Source organism: Carlito syrichta, unplaced genomic scaffold (assembly GCF_000164805.1).
Source record: "Carlito syrichta isolate Samal-C Ts95f unplaced genomic scaffold, Tarsius_syrichta-2.0.1 Scaffold301603, whole genome shotgun sequence".
NCBI lineage: Eukaryota > Metazoa > Chordata > Mammalia > Primates > Tarsiidae > Carlito > Carlito syrichta.
Genome location: NW_007245699.1, coordinates 22,036 through 43,848, shown reverse-complemented (window position 1 = coordinate 43,848; position 21,813 = coordinate 22,036). Strand labels below are relative to the sequence as shown.

The 21,813-nt window shown below is 39.3% G+C and overlaps 1 protein-coding gene and 1 pseudogene across 1 annotated transcript in view; both read left to right on the top strand.

Moving 5' to 3' along the window:
• LOC103257170 (sushi repeat-containing protein SRPX) overlaps positions 1 to 21,813 on the top strand; it is a 72,266-nt gene that overhangs the window by 30,198 nt on the left and 20,255 nt on the right. The window lies entirely within an intron of this gene.
• On the top strand, positions 153 to 14,641 carry LOC103257171 (annotated as a pseudogene).

Genomic DNA, 21,813 nt, shown 5'->3' with positions numbered 1-21,813 from the left:
TAACCTTTGTCATTGACAATTTTAAGACTCACCTCTTCCTTATTTTATCACCAGAGAAAAATCCTCTGAAGGATCTGATTGTGATTGTTCCTACTGTCAATGTATAGGATAAACTTATCTCTACTATAACGTCATAGGTGGCATGAGGAATAATGAAGTTTTCCAAAAGGAGGAGTCCTGTTTCCCTGGGTAGCACCCTAGAGAAGGTGATAGCACCAGGTATTGTATGTTGGGGTTTAGCCTACAGCAACAGGTATAGCACAAGGTCTTCAGATAATCATTTTGAAAACCAGAATTGTCATTAGTTTAGTTCCACCTTCTTTTTCTCCCCAGAGCTTGAGTCTTCTAGTAAAGATAATAATAAGTGACAACAGCCTGTGTATTACTGTCAATTCAAGGGCACTGAATGGAAAAATGGATGCTTTCAAAAAAGAGAAGCTACCCCCAAAATAAACCATTCTATCTCTCACCACGATCAGATCTGACTCAAAAAGACTTTAAGTCAAATCCAAGTATTCTTTGTTGGGTGCTGGTGTTCTATTCTGTTGGGGAACCTAGAAGAAAAAAGCCTTAGGTTTCAGCTGATCAGGCTACAGCCTGTCATAGACATTCTCATGATGTTCATTTAAGGGCTGTTTTCTGGAAGTATCTTTCTTCACAGTTCTCTCTCTCTGCCATTTAATCTACTGTATTAAAATATTCTACAGCTGGCAATTAAAATCTTACTGCCTTCAATTCTCAGCACACACTGCAGTGATTTTATTTTATTTTCTTAATATCTCTCTTTCCTGGACCCAATTATTCTCAATTTTACCACAATGTGCTAGAATTTTGTAAATTGTACCACTAGTTTACTGCCAAGAACTATGTGCTGGATGGGCGTGGTGGCTAAAGCCTGTAATCCCAGCACTTTGGGAGGTCGAAGTGAGGGGATTGCCTGAGCCCACAGGTTCGAGAACAGCCTGGGCAACTTGGCAAGACCTCATCTCTATAATAAAAATAAAAAAATTAGCCAGGCATGGTAGCGTGTGCCTGTAGTTCCGGTTACTTGGAAGGCTGAAATGGAAGAATTGCTTGAGCCCAGCAGGTCGACGCTGGGGTGACCATGAGGGTGCGTGCCACTGCACTCCAACCTGGCCAATGGAGTGAGACTCCAACTCACAAAACAAAACAGAACAAAACTATGTGCTAGTCTTGCCTTTATTTGGGCAGCTTTTTAAAACCTTAAATACAGTATCTGTTTCTGTAAGTACAGCCTTCACTAAGGGAGATGGATGTCTCATTTTGATATTGGTAGAACAGCTTGAGCAGATAAGTAATGTGTAGATTAAAGTCTCAAGGGGAAGAGTCCTTTTGAGAACCTCTAGACTAGAAGGGCACTTTGTTAGCTACACGGGGCAATAAAAGGAAATAACCCTCGACCATATTCCCTGAAAAGTTTAATGTCTAGGTGGGAAGACAGAACCTACACATATCTGAAATGACTTCTGAAAATCCAAAGCAACATAAAATCAGTGCTAATTTTAAAATATGAACCCAGCACATCAATGTGAATGGAATTTAAAGTAATGATTAGAAACCGGAGGAGCTAGGCTTTGAAATAACTTTTAACACACAAAAAAAGGAACTGAGAGGAGGGGAAGGGCTTTTAGGTGGGTTGTGCAAGGGCATGAAGACAGAAACAAGTAGTTGTGAAATTGCATGAGATTTAGGGTCAGAAAAGTTTAATCTTTGTGTCTCCTGTAATTGATATTAACTTCATTCTCTGAGCTTAGTCATGAATAAAGTTGCAAAGAGTTGCTGCTCTCCCTAGATATGCATTCTGGTCACTGAATGATACCTGGTCCATGGAGTTGCACTGAGGAATTAAAGAGGCTATACACATGAAAGAACCAGGTGAATTTTTAAAGTGACACGGGCTAATTGCTTATTGCTAATTGGAAAAGGAGGAAGGCAAATTGATTTGCCTGACTATGATTATTCCAACTAGAGATTGAAATGGGAGTGTTCTGGGGGAACATAATTTGGAAACATGTACTGTGAACTTCTAGTCACTATTGCCAACCCATTTTACAGATGAGCAAAAAGAGGCTTGGGAAAAAAAAGTAGCTTCCCTAGTTAGGATTGTATAATTAGTGATGGAGCTGGAACTTAATCTCAGGTCTCTTTCAATTTCATCCGACCAGAGAGGAAGGCCATGAGCAGTTGAGGGAACTGAGTACTTACTCTGTGTTTCATGGGATGTAACATCTTGTTTCCTGAACAAATCAGGGGAAAGCAAAGACTTCCACCTCTGGTCCCTTGAAGCCTTTCTCACATTCTAAGATTCCTTCAAGCCGGGCTCGGTGGCTCAGCCTGTAATCCCGCGCCTTTGGGAGGCTGAGGTGAGTGGATTGCCTGAGCCCGCGGGTTCGAGACCCGCCTGGGCAGCAAGACCTCATCTCTACAATAAATCAAAAAAATCAGCTGGGCGTGGTAGCACATGCCTGTAATTCCGGCTACTCAGAAGGCTGAGGTGGAAGGATCGCCGGAGCCCAGCAGGTCGAGGCTGCGGTGGCCGGGAGCGGCCACTGCCCTCTAGTCTGGGCGACAGAGCGAGACTCCAACAAAAAAAAAAAAAAAAAAAAATTCCTTCATTCTGAGGGAAGAAACAATTAACTAGATACATCTATATGTTCTCAAAGTGTTTTAAATCACCGTGTTTCTAATTCTTTTGACTAAGACCCACAGGAAGAAATATGAATGTGACCTATTATTATTGCATGCAGTTTTGTTTTATTATTGTTCAATGCAGAAAACTTTTAAGAGTGGAAAAGAATGCTATTAATAATAATGTTGGATAGCAACCATGTGAGATAATGAGCATGTTAATTAGCTTGATTATTTTACAGTGTATACGTACCAGGGGTACCAAAAAATGTATACACATTTTAATTGATGTTGTCTATGTATTACTTTTTGAAATTGAATTTAATTACAGTCGCAATGTGTAATTACAGACATCATAGATGCAGACTTGTTTTTATCTTTTGTTATTGGTACACATTGAGTATTATAATTTTAAAACTTTTTTTTCCTTTCTTAAACTGTGTATTCGTTTTTTGACACTCTCAGTATATCAAAACATGGTCATTTATATATCAGCAAAGCTGAACAAAGTAACAATGCTAGGACAACAGGCATAAGATGAGACTGTGTCATCCAAACTGGGGACACCCTACCACACATACATCTATATAATTGAAACAAAAGTTGCACAAAGTAGTGTTTAAATGCACTCTGGCATTTTCAATTCTATTTTATTTCATTACAAAAATACTAGCCATGTACTAAATTGGGTCAACAGTTTAAAACATACTACTGTAGTTGGTTGTTTGTTCATGTGAGGATCTTAGGATGGTAGTAGAGAAAAGAGGGGGATATAGGCAGGTGAATGTCTGCTATGTCCTATAAACTTGCTTCAGCTGAACATTCTCTTGAATCTTCTCCTCCAAGAAAAAACACTGGTAATTAAACATTTCCTTCAATCTATTCCCCATGATTAGCAAAAGGTTTAGATCTATCTTTCTGGATCCTTTTGTTCTTTTTGGAACAAGGATCTTTCTTTGTGTACTTTCCCTCCTTTTCTTACCCCTAGGTTTTTATTCATTAGTCTGCCACTTATTTGGGAAAGAAAGGCATCCAAGGAAAAGTATCTCATTTACAGCTTCTAGTTCTCTGCGTACTTGTTCTGGGCCTATGTCTTAGGGTTGAAACCGATGCTCTGAACATATAAATTTTCTTCTCTGCTCCACTCCTTCAAACACACACACACACACACACACACACACACACACACACACACACACATACACACACATACACACACACACACACACACACACACCCCTTTACCTTTACACACAGCTCCTGGACATCCCTCCTCTGTGCTGAAATTTTCCCAAGACATAACAGAACAGGTCTTGCCTGCCAGTCAGGCATGTGGGACTCACTACTCCCAGAATTCTTCAAAGACCCTCCCTTATATTAAGACTTTCCAGCTAAGAAGCTTCTGTAGATTTAGCCATGGAGGAGAGAAGAGCCATGGAGGAGAAAAGAGTTCCCACTCTAACATCTGTGCACACAGGCTATGGACAGGCTCTTTTCTGGGGTGACCAGAAATGAGAAATGTTTGTACACTCTCATGTGTTAGCAAGAGTTGTCAGAATACAAGACACTTGGTAGTAATACTGTTCAGCAATAAAATAACTTTCAATGGGCTCCCATTTTGTAAATGATCTTAGGTCATGAAGGCATATAGGGAACTACAGGGTTTTTCCTACTTCAAAGTGTAAACTATTATAATATTAAGCTCGAACACACTTTTTCCTAAAGCAAACTTTATCATCTGATCATCTGAATTCATAGACTAAACTTCACAACAGTTAATTTTTTCCTGGTGGTTATTTTATATAATATCATACATGTATAGTATATGTATATATATTATATATATAATACATATATATTATATAAATATATAATATATATTTAGAATATATATATTCTAAATCATAAGTCACTCAAGATTGTTTAGAAGGAGGAATTTTAAAGACACAGAAAACTTTGTTAGCACTGAGATTCTTGACTCTGCTTAATGCCTTTAAAAAAATTTTAAAAACAAATCAAGCCAGATATGTTTGTCATATTTAAACATTTTTTTTTTTTTGCCAGAAGCTCATTTACACAGCAGCTTAGGGTAGTGCAGACCTTCAACATATACTCACTGAATTAAGTAGAAAATGTGACTATGAGCCATCAAATTAGAAGATTGTAAAACAAAGCAAGGATAGTAGTATTTTATTTTAATATAGTATTTTTAAAATGTGTATACTATGCCATTTAATTTATGGCAATGTCATGAGGAATGGCTAATTGGGGTATTTGAGGTTTAGGGAGATTTAATGGCTGTCTTAGCTTGGTTTCCTAGAAGCAGAGCCTATGATTTGCTGAGGGAATACTCTGAGGACAAACCTGTAAGTGAGGAAGGGAAGCAAGAAAGAGCCAAGCACAGATAGAGTCCACGTCAAGTCTAGCACCACGAGGTGCTCAGAAACATAAATATTGCAGAGTTGCACTTCCACTTCACCCTTGAAGGTAAGGGGTCTGACCTCATGTCCCTCCATATCAACAAAACATTGGCTGCCGCCAGGAAATGGGTGGGGAGGATTAAGCGGCTCCTATCAGCTGAGGACAATTCTCTGGAAGAGGGGGAAGCTGTGAGTCATTAGCAATCAAAGGCTCCCAGAAGCCTGGAGATGGACACAACAGTCTGAGTAAAGGGGATGTGGGTGGGGCATGAGCAGTACTTACTGCAGTGACCTAAGAGAAAGCTACTAAACCAAGGCTGAGCAGTACATCAAAATCTTCTCACTTGAAAGCAAATTCCTCTTCTTTCCTTCCTTTTCCTTCACCTCCACTTCCTCCGTCTCCTCTACCTTTTCCTTCTTTTGTTTTAAAAGCAAATACCATGTTTTATATCAGAATTTTTGTAAGTCAGGATCTGGGTATGACTTAGCTGGCTCAAGGTCTCTCATGAGGTTGCAATCAAGTTGTTGGCTTAGCCTGCAGTTTCATCTGAAAGCTCGACTTGTGGGTGTTGTGTGGGGGTGGGGGGATCTTCTTCCAACTTTACTCATATAATTTTTTGGCAGGCATTTGTCCCTCAACACATAGGATTCTCCACGGGGCTTCCTCATGACTTGGCAGCTAGCTTGACCAGGATGAGTGAACCAAGAGTGAGAGAGAGTATCCAAGATAGAAACCACAGTCTTATTATAACTTAACTTGGAAGAGCTATGGTATCCCTTCTGCCATATTTTATTCATTAGAAGCAAATTAGTAAGTTCATTCCACACTCAAAGCAGGGAGTTATACAAGGGTATGGATGCCAGGAGACAGGGATAACTGGTGGGGGACATCTTAGAAGCTGCATATCACAGTCCACCCTCTGGCCCCCCAATGATTCCTCTTCCTTCCATATGCAAAATACACTCACCCCTTACCAATATTCCTAAAAATTGCATCCCATTACAGCATCAAAATCCAGAATCGCATCATCTATATCAGTTCCAGGTGGGGATGAGGTTCCTCAGATATAGTTCCTTAACTGTAACCCCTTGAATATAGTTCTTCTCTATGTGTAGACCTGTAAAACTAAAGAGACAAGTAATCTGCTCTACACACACCCAGCCTACAATGGTGGGGTAGGCAGATAATATACTTGCTATACAGATTCCTATTAAAAAGAGATTAAATGGAAGGCATGAAGTAGTCACTGGTCCATAGAAATTCTGAAATCTAGCTGGCCGCATTTTGGTACTTCTTTATTCACTTCTTATAGTTTGAAAATAATTCTTGGCCAGGCTAATGTCTACAAGCCCAGCACTTTGGGAGGCTGAGGTGAGAGGATTGCCTGAGCTCACGGACTTGAGACCAGCCTGGGGAGCTTGGGGAGACCTCATCTCTATAAATCAAAAAAATTAGCCATGCATGGTGGCACGTGCCTGTAGTTCCAGCTACTTGGAAGGCTGAGGCAGAAGGATCACCTGAGTCCAGCAGGTCGAGGCTGTGGTGGCCGAGAATGTTCCACTGCCCTACAGCCTGGATGACAGAGTGAGACTTCAACTCAAAAAAAAAAAAAAAAAAAGAATTCTCTATGCCTGGGTACTCTGCCCTCTTGATTCTACCCTCTGAATAATCATTACTTTTTCAGAAAATGTAGTACCTATTCACAGCTAAGCAGCCCTGTGAGCCTGCTTTCTGTCAGTAGAATTCTGGGGGTTCAAAGGTCTCTCCTTATTCAATAATGTCTCTGTTCTCCTCAGTCAAGCTGGTGATATTTCTGCACATGTAACTCTTTTAAGAACTTTGTAAGTCTCCTTTGAATCTTCTTGGAGTTCATTCCCTTAGACAAAATCACATCCACAAATCTCATAGTTATAAACTCTTCTTTGTTGTTTGAGTGAGAGCATCTTGAGGCACAACCTTAATCTCTTTAAAAAGCCTTTTGTATACTGGATTGATAAAATAAAATGTGGTACATATACTCAATGGAATATTATGCAGCCATGAAAAAGGACAAACATATGGACTTTGCAGCAACTTGGATAGATTTAGAGTCTATCATACTCTGTGCTCTATCACAGAAACAAAGAACAGAGTACCACATGTTCTCACTCATAAGTGGACCCTGAACATTTACCATAATACCATAAGAAAGGGATTGGCAGTAGCAGGATACTGCTGTAATGGGGGTGAGGGGAGCACACAATGTAAATGAGGGTACCTGATCTTAACCCAGGCCAAGTAGGGACCAAAGGGAGACCCAAACTTTACCTGTACAGTGACCACTTGTATACCTAACCCTAAATTGTTTCCCACATCTTTAAAATAAATAAATAAATAAATAAATACTATATTGCTAGAAAAATGCTAATAATCAAAAATAAATAAATAAATAGAATAAAAAGCTTTTTGTATGACTGAAATTACTCTGAGGTACTACCTTGATTTAACAAAGGATTCTACAGCTAATATAAAGATTGGCTTCGTCTTTAGATCATGTTTTCCTGGCAATGACCTGAATTTGATCTTCATTCAGAAACTATTTAAGTATTCTTTTTACTTTACTGCAACTTCTGTGTAACCCATAGGCAAATCATTTGTTAGCACTAAATAATCTGGCTCCCACAAATAAATACCCTGTGACTTCCAATAGTACAAAATACCTTTTCCTAAACATCCAAATCTCTACAGTATTGTCACAGTTAAAATTTATATACTGAAGCTGAACCAATTAGAATAAAACTATTCCAGGCAAAAGAACATAAGGACTCATGATTTATGTGTCACAAGAAACCTAAGGCAGGTTTTATTTCTTTTCTTCCAGCATTTATTGACTACCAATTCTGAATCATGTGCTGGGTATACAAGATAAGTCAGACATGGTTCCTGCCACTGAGTGATTTAGAGATATGATTTTTTTCCATATAATATTTTTTAAAAATTAGGTCTAGACCTATGCTGTCTAGTGTGGTGGTTATTTAAATGTAAATTTAAATGAGTGAAAATTAAATGAAATAAAAACATTCACTTCCCCAGTTGTAAAACCCACATTGTGAGTGCTTAATAAACACATGTGGCTAAACGCTACCCTATTTGACAGTACAGATATAGGACATTTCCATCATTGCAGAAATTTCCATTGGACAGCACTAATGTAGACGAAAGCAATATGATAAGCATTTATCCTTGTTTTAAACATATTTGTTTCTCCTGTTCCATACCAAAAAGACCCAAATATCAAGGACACACCGCATAGTTCCCCAGTAAATATTCTAACATAATAAAGAATACAACAAAACAATGACTGTTAAATTTTTTTGCATCACAGACGCTTACTAAAATCTACTGAAACCTAGCAACATTTTCCCCAAGAAAGTATATTCATGTACCAAAAGGCTTGTCCAACTACAAGGGTTTCATGAACTCTCTAAAGTCCTCTATTGTTTTTTTTTAGTAGGTCATGGTTCTCAGGTTCGGAATCTTCATTGCAAAGTGAATTTAATTTTCCCATTGACTTTCAGTATAAAGTTGATGATGCAATTTACTACAAATATGTTTATTTTTGACAATATAAATATAATATTTAGAATAATGATGATGGGGAAAACCAAAGTTTTCTGACAAACTATTAAGAATGCAGAGGTGTCTTCAAAATAACTGAAAAATAAACCCAACACTTTGAGCTAAAAAAAATATAACACAGAACCACACAACAGCCAATGTGGGTCATGTATCATAATCAATAAAGAAAGGTATAGGTTTGGCAAATTTGCTAAGTTTTCCATTAGTCTCAAATCTTTCCTCCTTCACCTTAGAGTGATAAACCTACTGGAATAGTAGTAGTCTTCTGAAATAAAGATTTCTGGTATAATTCCAACACATATAATAGATATTACTTAAGAGTGAGTCTGGTCGTCTTATCTGTCTAAACATTCAGAATGAACAGGTGGGACTCAGTAAACCAGGAAGACCCTTTTTGAACTTTGGGGGAAAAGTGTGACTATTTCCTTGAAAATCTGTTGAATTTGAGAAAGTTTTTGCAAGGAGAGCAGAATTATAAATGCAATTGGCTCCAGGTATGGCTGAGTGAGAGAATCCTACATGGCTCTGAGTTTCTAATTTCTGAGCCAATGTAGAATTAGTATTTGTGTGGAAGAAGCACTGAAGCATTCTTTCCAGAGTAGTAATCCAAACCATATGCAGACTGATTAATGGTTATGTCATAATAAAACCTCAATTAGCCGAATTCTAGAGGGATGGCCTTGAGTTTACTAGGAGACATCCCTTTCTCCCTCTCCCTCATTTCTTTGTCTATTTTTTTCCCTTTCTTTCTTTTTAAATTTTAACCCTGGGGAAAATCTTTCCCCAACATATATGAATCTCCACTGCTGCATTAGTAAGTACAATCTACTTATCATAAGTGAGTCTATCTTTGATCTTATTGTATCTTTCAGGATGTCCATTTTGTAGACTGGTCATATTTTTACAGAAGTTGATGTATGAATTCAGGCTGAAAATACACTGGAAATGGAAGCTAATATCCATTATTTTTCCTTAAAATAAAACTCATAAATAATAGTCAGGAAAGTTTCCATTCATTTGTGTATCAGTTTGAATGCATTCAGTTGCAAGTATCAAACTGTGTTCCTCATAGTAGCTTAAGCTGAAAAACACTTATTGTTGACCTAACAAGAAGTATGTAAGTAAGATAACTAAAGCTGAATTAGTAGCCCAATGAGGTCATCAAAGATCCCAGGTTTTTTTTTTTATACATCCACTGTGCCATCCTCAGCTGAAAATATTTTATTTATTTATTTTTGAGTCGAGGTCTCACTCCATCACCCAGGCTAGAGTGCAGAGGCATGATCACAGCTCACTATAGCCTAAACCTCCTGGGCTCAGGTGATCTTTCCACCTAGCCGCTCAAGTAGCTTGGACTACAGGTACATGCCACCACGCCTGGCTAATTTATTTTATTTTATTTTTTGTAGAGACAATGTCTTGCTACATTGCCCAGGTTGGTCTTGAACTCCTGGGCTCAAGCAATCTTCTCACTTCAGCCTGCCAATGTGATGGGATTACAGGCGTGAGCCACCATACCTAGCCCTCAACTGAACGTCTTTAGTCCTGCAACATCTTACCCCATGGTTGCAAAATGGCTGCTGCAGCTTCAGGCAGTCACCTTTACATGACAGCTTCTGAAGCAGGAAGGGAGAAAAGAGGTGAAGTAATCTTCTTGTGCAGTTTTCTTCTTTATCAGGGAGAAAATATGAGGGCACTCCACCCCACCCCCAAAACAAGAATTATCTGTCGGAGAACAGTTCCCTTGTAGTACAGGCTTCCCCTGCTATGTAAGTGCTCTAGGAACCCATAGGCATCAGTGTAACAGCTAGCATTGTTGTGAGAGGCTGTGTTCAGCCTCAGTGAACTCTGTTTTGGAGATTGGAGATTCTTTCAACGCATTTGCTCATTTCATGATGGGTGATTTACAAGCAAACTTGCTTACATAAGGCTGAGTGTTCAGCAATTTTTTATGAAAAACAGCATGACCCCTGTGCCCCACCTATTCCTTAGTCTCTCAATCTCACCCTGAGCAACCTCCCTCCCTCCCCCCAAATGGAAAAAGTCCTCAAAGGAAACATTTTGCTGATGTGGAAGAGGTGAAACAAAAATCAGCAGAAGCACTAAAAGGCATCAAAATCGACGAGTTCAAAAACTGTTTTGAGAGGTGTTAAAAGCATCTCAATAGGTGTATTGCATCAAACAGAGAGTACTTTTTGAAGGTGACTGAAGTTTAAACATCTAAGAATAAATACACAATTTTTATAAATAATTTTTGGTTTGGGGAGTCCCCTCTTGTATTTCCTATAAGCACCTCCACCGCAAAGCAGACTTATTTTTACTTATCATTGCCCAATATTGGATTACTTGCCTAGCCCTGGGGTAATTACTGACAAAGGGGAATTATATTTTGACTTAAAGTTATCATGGCTCATCATTTGCAGAGGGACACATTGCTCTTGGCCACAACCTATGATCTTATAGTAAAAAGAAAGGGGAGAATGGCTACTGGACAGGCAATTAGAAACTTTGACCACACAGAGATTATTTATTTTGCTTCTGTGAGATCCACTCTTCCTTGGTATACTTATTCTAATCCTAAAGAGACCATTTGCTATTTGTCTATCCATGATCCCAAAACCCTCTATCTCATTTGTTTGAAATTGCAGGAGCAGAAGGTAGTGAGGCCTAGTGAAAAAAGCATGATGGATTTTGAGGTCAGGCAGACTGGATTTGAATCCCTGATTTACCACTTAACCACGCATAACCTTGGGCAAGTTTAGAACCTCTGAGACTCCCTACTTATAAGTTTAAGATAACAATATCAACTTGCCAGAGTTATTGTAGAGATTTAATGAGATAATTCATAGAAATTACCTAGCATGGTACATATCAGACACTCAATGTGTGTTATTTCCCTTTCCTTTTTTCATCTGGGGAAACAAAAAAAAAAAACATCACTTGGGACAAGATTGGGAGAGTAGGGAGGGTGGGGCATGGGGTTCATGCCATTTTGGGTCTAAAATTGCTGAACACTCAGTGCGGTGTGGGCAGGTGCACTCACAAATCACCCATCATGAGATGGGCACGTGTCGAAAGAATCTCCAAAATCTTCCAGAAATCAGTTTTCATATAACTGAGGAGCTAGATCAATTAAGAAATAGAATAAAGAATTTGGCTTTAGCAGGTTTTTTCTCCATACTCATCTATATTCACATAAAAGCCCCCTCCCCATCTTCAAAACCCTTGTGGGTAGGTAGCAGTGTGCCCTGTGTTAGGGTGGTGTTCAGGTACTAAGAGAAAGTTACTAAAACCATGCATGGATTTCTTAATTGGTTTGTTTAAATATCTGTTCATGTTTAATGTAGGAAACACAATCCTCCTTAGGTATTTTAGTCAATAAGGTATTTCATGTAGGAAATAAGGTACTCAAAATCGGAAGGTCTGGAATAATGGAAGTCAAAAAGTCTATATTTAAGGTCAAATGGCACCATCTACTCCACAGAGTTGATGAGGGAACATTGAGCACAGTACCCTACTGCTGCCAACACTCATTCTGCTGAAGCCCATTTGCTGCATAAGCAACTGCAGAAAATTATTCCTTCTCTTTCTTTCTTTTTTTAACTTTAAAAATTTTTTATTTTAAAATTATGGGGTACATTTGAGGGTTAGGTATACAAATATTCACTGTGCAGGCACCCTTGTTGATGAGGTGTGTCCCCGCCCCCTTCCCCGCAATCCCCCTACTGGGAACATACCCAGAAGAACTCAAAACCTTCTCTTTCATCTTCCAAATTTCTAAAAGTACACCCATCTAAAAGTACACCCATCCTAGGGATAAGGGAGTCTAGAACCTGTACTTTTTAACCTTCCAGCCTCTGAAATACAGATAAGTAGGTGTAAAGATGCTAGAAATGAGTACCAATTATAGTGTTTAGCATAACTCATTTGTTCATACATATTTACACATATGATAGCTTATTCTGCAAATAATCTATGGTAGAACATTAGCTACTATATATTTGTGAAATACCTCTCTGTGATTTTTTAGGAGCTTTGAACAACTGATTTTATTATTTGAACACCTACAAAGATATGCATGACAAAATGTCTTCCCTCAAAAATATGAAAGTCTAGTGCAGCTAGGCGATTGGACATAGACAACAATAAATGATAATTATTGACAGCAGATGTTCATTTTTTCATGTTATTCTAATTAAAACTCCAACAAACCTATTAAAATGCTTAATACCAATAAATGACTTCAGAAATGCTTCTGTATACAAAATCAATACACAAAAATCAATTTTATTTCTATGCACTGAAAATAAACCACTCAAAAATAAAATTAAGAAAAATTTCACTTACAATAGCATTGAATTAGGAATAATTTTAGCAAAAGGAGTGCAAAATTTATACTCTGAAAACTACAATACATTGTTGAAAAAAATTAAGGATCTAAGTAAGTAAAAGGACATGGAATGAAAGACAGTGTTGTTAAGATGGAATACCGGTCAAGTTGATCTACAGATTGAATACAATCCTACCAAAATCCCAGCTGTATTTTTGCAGAAATGAACAAACTGATCCTAAATTTGTATGGGGACTCCAGAATGTTAGGTCAGGCCTGCCGGGGTGTGAGTGTCTGGTGTGCAATCTGATGCCATGTGAAATATGCAAAGAATTGCACAGAAGTTAGATTAGAAAACATCACTTATTTAAAAACTAAATTAGAAAGAGAGAGAGAAAAACAGGAGATTCACCTCCCCAAGGCAGGGGAGGGGGCTAAAGCTTAAGAAAACATGGCCTGGCCATAGTTCAAAGAGCACAAGGACACACCATAGTTTAGCAAGGCAATGGCCAATAGTCAAAATTAAGTGTTTGTAGATAGTGATGCTTTGCGCTCAGGGGGAAACGAGGTTGCTGGGAAACTGAAGCTGTCTTGCTCAGCATTCAGAGGTAGGCTGAGAATTCTTGTTGGGCATTTGCCTTACTGTAGAAAGGGTCAATCCTTCCAGTTATCTTAGACCACGAGACATGCACTTCCAAGGCTGCCAAAGGTGGCTGACACTTGTGCTGAGAATTCTTCCCCACAGATGTACAAATGTCTGTCTTCTCCAAGCCTGGCTTAGGGTCTCAGGTATGGGGAACTACAAGCTCCCAGGGGGAGGAATACCCCATTCTAAGTCCCTTTGAATTTATACTTTTATTGTTATTTGCTCTACGTGCGTTCTTGTTCTCACTGTGCCTCAGAGCCACTTGAAACATATTATATTTCTATTAGAATTAATTTTGGCTGCTGCTCCAGCTGCCGTCATCGTGGTGCAGAGGTTTAAGTTCCACAAGCAGAAGCTGCAGAAGCAGGTGGGACTTCCTGAACTGGGAGGTCACCGACCACAACCTGCACGAGCTGCGCGTGCTGCAGCGTTACTGGCTGCGGCGGCAGGAGTACTAAAAGCGATACAACCAGCTGCGCCGAGCTGGCGCGGCGCTTGAATGACCTGCTGGAGCGCGACCCGTTCCATGTGAGCGCCTTGACCGTGCTCCTGGACACGCTGTATACTCTAGGCCTGGTGCCCACACGCGGCTCGCTCGAGCTCTGCAACTTCATCAAGGCCTCGTCCTTCTGTCCCTGCCACCTGCCCACCGTGCTGCTCAAGCTGCGCATGGTGCAGCATCTCTAGGCTGCTGTGGCCTTTGTGGAGCAAGGCCAAGTGTGCGTGTGCCCCGGCTTGGTTACCGACCCCGCCTTCCTTGTTACGCGCAGCAAGGAGGACTTTGTTGCCTTGGACAAGGTGTCGACTTGTCCAAGATCAGGCGGCACCTGTTGGAGTACAATGAGGAGAGTGATGATTTAGATCTGGATGCCTGGTTTCCTTCTCTCCACGGCTGCCTTTTCCAGATGGGGAAACTGAGGCCTGATGCTGGAAATTCTAGGAAGATGCTCTCCCCAAGGGTGTCAGCCGGTTCTTAATAACTTGCTTTCTCAACCACAGGCCATGCATAGAGTAGAGGTGAGGGGTGGGGGGTGGGTTGCGTTCCTGTCTTCCAGGAAGTTTTCTTAGAACTTGGACCCTTTCTTGGGAGACAGTTGGGAGACAGTAGGAGGCAGTTTTGTGCTGCACTAGGGAATAGTTAGCTTCTTGTGTCGGAAACTTTCTAGTATCAGAGCAAGAACGCGCCTCATCACCACCCGTTTCCCTTTATCGTCTTTTTTAGCAGGCAGGTTCAATTTATTTAACTCGAATTCTTGCTCCCGGTCGCGATTAAGCTGTGTACGATGATGGAGAGTTTGGGCACAAGTTTTCATAAAATAACCAAGACTTGAGTATTCAGCTCTCCTCTCCTTTAAAGGAATGCTTTCCTAATGCCAATAAATGGACTGACTGCTTTTTAAGTGCAAATAAAATAAAATAAAATAATTTTTGAAATAGATGGCAATTTAAAAAATTAACACATATTGATACCACCCCTAATCTTTTTTGGAGATTTCCTGTATATGGTCCCTAATGAATGACAATGACGATCACTTTAGGGGCATGGTGCTGGAGGTTGTATGAGTACAACTTAAGTCTAATTTTACTAAGTGACAATTTAGTTAAACAGTAAGTTCTGTAGAAGTTCAGAGGAGGGATGAGTTCCAGACTTTAAAGACTTTCTGTTCTCTAACTCTGGGAAATTTTAGTATAGAGTTTTTGCTTTTTTTAATATAAACTTTTAATTTTAGAATAGTTTTAGATTTGCAGAAAAGTTGAGAAGATATTAATAGAACAGAGAGTTCCCATGAATCCCACACCCGCTTTCCCCTATTATTAACATCTGACGTTAGTATGGCATATTTGTCACAATACATGCACCAAGTTTGATGTATTATTATTAACTAGAGTTCATACTTTATTCAGATTTCCTTTTTCTGTTCCAGTATTCTATCCAGGACACCATATTATATTAAATGATTATGTTTCCTTATGCTCCTCTTGGCTATGACAGTTTCTCAAACTTTTCCTGTTTTGATGACCTTGACAGTTTTGAGGAATACTGGTCATGTATTTTGTAGAATGGCCCTAAATTGGAATTTGTCTCACGTTTTTCTCATGATTGGACTGGGGTTGTGTGTTTTCTGAAAAAGACCACAGAAATGAAGTACCATTTTCAATACATCACATCAAGGGTATATACTATCAACATGATCACTGTGATGTTGACCTTGATTACCTGACTGAAGTCATGTTTGTCAGGTTTCTTCACTGTAAAGTTACACTTTCTCCCCTCTTTTTCATGTTGTGCTTTTTGGAAGTCACTATGCAGTCCACACTTCAGTGAGGGAAGCAGGAGTTATGCTCCACCTCCTTGAAGGTGGAGTATCTATCTACATAAATTATTTGGAATTCTTCTGCATGGGAGATTTGTCTATTCTCCTCATATATTTCCTTATGTACTTATTTATTCAATCATTTATTTACACAATTATAGATTCATGGACATTCATATTTTGGGTTATAATTCAATGCTAATTTATTTATATTTTGCTTAAATTGTTTCAGTTTTAGCCACTGGGAACTCTTTCAGTTGGCTCCTGTATGTCCCTTTGACATAACCCCATCTTTGTGTGTTTACGTATGTATGTATGTATGTATGTAGTACTTCTTTACTTTCTGGTACTACAAAATGCTCCAAGCTCATCTCATATAATTTCTGCCCCAATCTTAGAATCTGCCATTTCCCCAAAAATCCTTGTTTTCTTTTTGTAGAGACAATATTTAGAAGCCAAGATTTGAGTGCTATGAGGACTTATTGCTATTGGGGTGCTTCGCCTAGATCTTCTCGGTGAACAAGTATATTTACGCACACACTTATCCATTCATATTTATTTCTATATCTCTTTCTATATACATTGAAAATTAATTCATACTGATACCTCTTATTCTATCCAACACCAGAGAGTTAATATTAGCTTTCTTTCATGTTCTTATCTCTCTTTTCCGACAGTTAGAAACCTGGCTCCCATTATTTCAAATTTCTTTACCTATTTGACCATCCCCCCATTTGTAGCTAATCCATGGTCTCCTCCACTATTTTCTCCCCCATGTGGATGCTCTTACCAATGTAGAAACCCTCCTTACCTTACTTGTCTGTGACTCTCCTGCCAGATTATCTTCCCATGCGCATTTTCTCTTTGCTCTTTTTTCTCTTTATGCCCTGCTTGGGCTCTGACATCCTGCTCTGGCATACTATGCTTCCCTGTCCTTTCTGGTACAGATGTCTACCTTGCTCTGTTTCACCTAAAGGCTTTAGAACTGCATTGTTCAAGAGGAGAAGGTTGGGAAGGGGAAAGAGCATTCCCATGCTTTCTTTTTATTTTTTTTTTTTTGAGTTGGAGTCTCACTCAGTCGCCCAGACTGGAGTGCAGTGGCCGCTTCTGGCCACTGCAGCCCCGACCTGCTGGGCTCCGGCGATCCTTCCGCCTCAGCCTTCCGAGTAGCCGATATTACAGGCATGCGCTACCACGCCCGGCTGATTTTTTGATTTATTGTAGAGATGAGGTCTCGCTGCCCAGGCGGGTCTCAAACCCGCGGGCTCAAGCAATCCACTCACCTCAGCCTTCCAAAGGCGCAGGATTACAGGCTGAGCCACCGAGCCCAGTGCTTTCTTAAAAATTACATTGCATATATTTGTATGTCAAAACAATTTATTGTTTCATGTTAGAAATTTTTGATGTCTATATAAAGAGGGTTATGTATAGTATATAGTCTTTTGGGATTTGCTTTGCATACAATATTAAAGTTCGATTCAGTTCATCCATATTGTTGCTCTCACAAATAAGCTTTGCCATGTCTTAAAATCTTTCATAATGCATTTTGGGGGTTATGTCTAGTTCTTTTCTCAATCAGAATTCTATGATAATCTATTTCCCATGTCAACAAAACTCTTCAAAATGAACATTATGGTGTTAGGAATGAAACATAATATAATCAACCATTTTTCGTAGTTGGATATTTAAGTTGATTCCTATCTTTTGCAGTTGCAGACTATTCTGTATTCAGCTTTTATGTGTGTAAATCTTTGCCTGCATTTTAAATTATTTTTTAGGCTAAAGACTCGAAGGAATGACTGGGTTGGAGGTCTGTATATTTTAACGTTTTTGATGTATGACTTGTAAGTTGTTTTATAGAATTGGTCTATCAATTCCGATTCCCTCGAATGTTACCTAAGAGTACTTCTTTTATCATCATTTCAATGGCAGCAGTATTCTAATTTTATTTTTAACTTGATAATATGGTAGATTTGTAAAATAATATTTCAATGCTTTTAATTTACATTTTCTTGGTTTTGAGTTGGAACTTTTAAAATTATGCCTTGATCTCTTTTCTCATTTGTTGGGATATATTTTTTCTTTTAAATGTTGATAAACTTTAAAAACAATTTTTTATTATAAAGATGTGGGGTACATTTCAGGGTTAGGTATATAAACATTGATCATGCAGGTGCCCTTGCTGATGAAGTATGCCCCTCCCTCCCCTTGCAGTTTCCCTCAACTGCCAGTCCCAGCTCCCCTTCCCCTGACAGTTTCCCACTACTGCCAATCACTTTCTTATAGCATAATTGTTCAAGGTCCGTTTATGAGTGAGAACATATGGAACTCTGTTCTTTGTTTCTGTGATAAATCACAGAGTATGATCGACTCCAAATCCATCCAAGTTGCTGCAAAGTCCATGTATTTGTCCTTCTTTATGGATGGATAATATTCCACTGTGTATATGTATCACATTTTTTTAATCCAGTCCAGCTTCGATGGGCAAAATGGTTAGTTCCATGTTTTTGCTATTGTGAATAGAGCTGCAACGAACATACGTGTGCAGGTATCTTTTATGTAGAATGATTTGTGTTCCTCTGGGTATATTCCCAATAGGGGAATTGCGGGGTCATATGGAAGGTCAATTTATAGTTCTTTCAGGAATCGCCACACTGTCTTCCAAAGAGGTTGCACTCGTTTGCATTCTCACCAGCAGTGTCGAGCATTCCTTTTTCTCCATATCCTTGCCAGCATCTGTTGTTGTTTGTTTTATTAATGATTGCCATTCTTACTGGGGTTAGGTGGTATCTCAATGTGGTTTTGATTTGCATTTCTCTGATGATGAGAGAGACTGAGCACTTTTTCATGTGTCTGTTGGCTGCCCATATATCTTCTTTTGAGAAGTGTCTATTCATGTCTTTTGTCCACTTTTTTAAGGGGCTGTTTGATTTTTTCCTTTCAGTGCATTTGAGTTCCTTGTAGATCCTAGATGTTAGGCCTTTGTTGGATAAACAATTGGCAAATATATTTTCCCATTCTGTGGGCTGTCTCCCTGCTCTTTTGATGGTTTCTTTCTTTCTTTCTTTTTTTTTTTTGAGTTGAAGTCTCACTCTGTCGCCCAGACTGGAGTGCAGTGGCCACTCTCGGCCACCGCAGCCTCGACCTGCTGGACTCCGGCGATCCTTCCGCCTCAGCCTTCCAAGTAGCTGGAACTACAGGCGCGCGCTACCACGCCCGGCTCATTTTTTGATTTATTGTAGAGATGAGGTCTCGCTGCCCAGGCGGGTCTTGAACCTGCGGGCTCAGGCAATCCACTCACCTCAGCCTCCCAAAGGCGCAGGATTACAGGCTGAACCACCGAGCCCGGCTTTGATGGTTTCTTTTGCTTTGTAGAAGCTCGTTAATTTGATGAGGTCCCACTTGTCTATTTTATTTCTTAAGGTTTAGGATTTAGGGTTCTGAATAGGAATTGGTTGTCATTTCCAATTTTCATAAGGGTGTCTCCTGCATTTTCTAAGATTCTTATAGTTTGAGGTTTTTCATTCAGGTCTTTGATCCATATAGAGTTAATTTTTGTGTATGGTGATAGACAGGGGTCCTGTTTCAATCTTCTGCGTGTGGTCAGCCAGTTTTCCCAGCACCATTTACTGAATAGGTTCTCCTCTCCCCAGTGGTGGGTGGTGGAGGCTTTGTCAAAGATGAGTTGGTTGAGGAATTGAGGCTTTGCTTCTGGAATCTCTGTCCTGTTCTATTGGTCTATGTGCCTGCAACCAGTACCAGGTTGCTTTGATTACTGTAGCCTTATAGTAAAGTTTGATGTCTGGAAGTGTGATGCCTCCTGCTTTGTTTCTTTTGCTAAGGATTGTTTTAGCAACAATCATGGTTGTTTATGTTTCCATATGAATTTCTGTATTGTCATTTCCAGGTCTGAGAAGAAGGACGTTGGTAGCTTATTGGGTATTGCCTTAAATCTGTAGATTGACTTTGGTAGGATGGACATCTTAACAATGTTCATTCTTCCTATCCATGAGCATGGAATATTTTTTCCATTTGTTTGTGTCTTCTTGGATTTCTTTAAGCAGTGTTTTGTAATTTTCATTGTAAAGGTCTTTCACTTCTCTCATTAGGAAGATGCCAAGGTATTTCATTTTTTTGGTGGCTGTTGTGAATGGGATTGTGCTTTTTATTTGGATCTCTGCCTCCTTGTTTTTGGTGTAAAGGAATGCAACTGTCTTTTGCACATTTATTTTGTACCCCAAGACTTTCCCAAAGTCCTTTATCAGTGCAAGCAGGTTTTTGACAGATTCTCTTGTATTTTCAAGGTATAGCATCATATCATCAGCAAAGAGGGATGACTTGACTTCCTCTTTTCCTACTTGGATACCCCTGATTTCCTTCTCATGTCTAATTGCCTGAGCTAGGACTTCCAACGCAATATTGAACAAGAGGGGTGAGAGTGAGCAGGATAAACTTTAATGGTTGGGGATCTGGGAAGTTATAATAGAAATACCACTTGAGAGAGGGATTTAGACAAGCAGAGGGGAAAGGAAGAGACATCTTGAGTGAAGAGCATGGCGGAATGACCCAGAAACTTCGGATTCATTGAGTGTTTGGAAAGCAAGTCTGACTGGATTGAAGCCAGATTGTGTGTGCTTTAAATGTGATATCAAGGACTTTAGATTTAACTCAGTAGAAACAGAGAAACATAAAAGATGGTTGCAGAGATGAATAACATGATTTTTGTTTTAAAAACAATCTCCCAAGGTAATTTTGAGAAAACCTTGTTGTAGGGCTGGGTGATTGGGAGTTTGAACAGAGGTTAGTAGTGAGAGACTGGGTAGAAGGATATGTAAAGGTTTTATCAATACAATTCATCTCAACTCAGGCAATGAAGTTGAAATTGGGGAAGAATTTGAGAACCATTTCTGGGGTAGATTTGAAAGGTTTGGAGGTATAAGTAGAATGAGGCAGATGAGGAGGACAGAAGAAAAAGAGGTGGAGATTTTCCATGTGGCAAACTAGCTAAAAGGTGATGTTATTTGCTGAAATAGGAAACACTGGGGGATGCATAAATTTAGTGGTGAGAAAAGGAATCTGATTTTGAGCAGATAAAGTGTGAATATAGAGATATCCAGAAAGCAGTTGAAAATTATAACCTGATTTTTAGAAGAAAGTTCAAGGCTGCAAACAATGGGTTTGTCATCAGTACATGGGGGATAGTTTGAGGCAACTATATGAGTAAGATGATCCAAGAAAAGAGTTCAGAAATATGTAAAGGACTGATATTGGACTCCTAGGATACACTAATATCCAAATAGCAGGCTGATGAAGAGATACTGTCCAGAGAGTCTGTTCAGGAGGGAGGAAGATAATCAAGGAGTTGTCATTTAAAAACCAGTGCAGAAGAGAGATTCATGAAATGGATGGGTTATAAATGCTATAGCCAAGTTAACCAGGATAACAACTGAGGGAAAGTGTGTGTGTGTGTGTGTGTGTGTGTGTGTGTGTGTGTGTGTGTAGAGAGAGAGAGAGAAAGACAGTTTGCTGTTCACGTATCTGGTTGTGTGTATGTGTGTGTGTGTGTGTGTGTTTAATTTGGATGATTGAAGATTCATATGCAGGTCTATTATTTCCTTGGGATAGATTCTCAGAACTGGAATGATTGGATCAAATGATTTGAGCATAGGCTTTTGACTCATGTTGTTAGGTTGCTTTCCTGGTTTTCATGTTTGTTTGTTTGTTTGTTTGTTTTTGAGACAAGGCCTTACTATGTTGCTCAGGCTGGTCCCAAACTCCTGGGCTCAAGCGATCCTCTGGCCTCAGTCTCCCAAATAACTGGAATTAGACATGTG